Raw genomic sequence first — 985 nt, 5'->3', positions numbered from 1 at the left:
TGGCGGGGGATTACTGCCACGATCCCTTCTCGTTCCTGGTTACCTTCCTCCGGAATTGGGCCTCGATCACGTCGTTTATTTCCCATTCATTCCCATTTTCCACTAAATACCAACACCTGCTTTCCATCAGCAAATGCAGTGTAAATATCCTGTGACCACAACCAGGAGCTGCCAGTTCGCTGGTCGACTCGTGTACGAGTAATCTCGTGCCATGGTTCTTAGGACGATCAGTTACAAATCCAGCATCTTTCCTGAATTCTCTACGAAAACCAAGACTCCAGGTAATGACTCCCTTAGCATCCATTCTACGCCCCTGCTCAGCACTTGGGTTCGTTACACTGCCACATCCCTGTAACACTCTACTTATACCCATACTCCAGGGAATAAGTTCCTAAACTAATAATACGTGTTACTGAGAACGGAAAGTAACAGTGGGCAATGTTTTGTACTTATTGCTGTACTTCAGAGCAGGGCGGGGAGAGGATGCCTCGGGTCATTGCTCAAGAGCGCAAAGCATTGAGCGCTTTGCACGGTTTCTGTGGTGTACTGGTTATCACGTTCGCTTCACACGCGAAAGGTCCCCAGTTCAATCCTGGGCAGAAACATCGTTTGGGCTTCAGTGCTTCAAATGAACTTGAGACTCAACTTTTCAGTTTGTGTTCAAGTTTACTGAAAAGTGCATCCAGGTGTAAAAATAATGAACATTCTCTTTTCTTGCAGTAGCGCATTGTATTTCAAACCTGGCAAAGGTAAATTAAAGCAAGAAGAATTAATAGAAATTATATTTAATTGACAGGAGACCATAAAGGGATTTAAACCTAAGGAGGTTCGTGGATAACGTACACTGCGTAACGGGAGAATCGGCCTTCAACCCTATTGTCATGTATTGTCGCATGAGGATGCATTGTGGTTTCAACGAAGCTCACACCTCAAATGTTCCCATCCAGAGAAACATCAGAAATAACCTTGTGCTGCAAAATTTCAA

General features: G+C 44.5%; 1 non-coding gene across 1 annotated transcript; it reads left to right on the top strand.

Moving 5' to 3' along the window:
- Positions 1-532: 532 nt before the first annotated feature.
- Positions 533-605, top strand: trnav-cac (transfer RNA valine (anticodon CAC)). Its single transcript has one exon. It is a non-coding gene; the product is annotated as a tRNA-Val (tRNA).
- Positions 606-985: the final 380 nt, after the last annotated feature.

The sequence above is a fragment of the Hypanus sabinus genome, unplaced genomic scaffold (genome assembly GCF_030144855.1).
Source record: "Hypanus sabinus isolate sHypSab1 unplaced genomic scaffold, sHypSab1.hap1 scaffold_326, whole genome shotgun sequence".
Classification (NCBI taxonomy): Eukaryota; Metazoa; Chordata; class Chondrichthyes; order Myliobatiformes; family Dasyatidae; genus Hypanus; species Hypanus sabinus.
The sequence above is the reverse complement of the archived record's forward strand: the minus strand, read 5'-3'. Positions and strand labels throughout refer to the sequence as shown.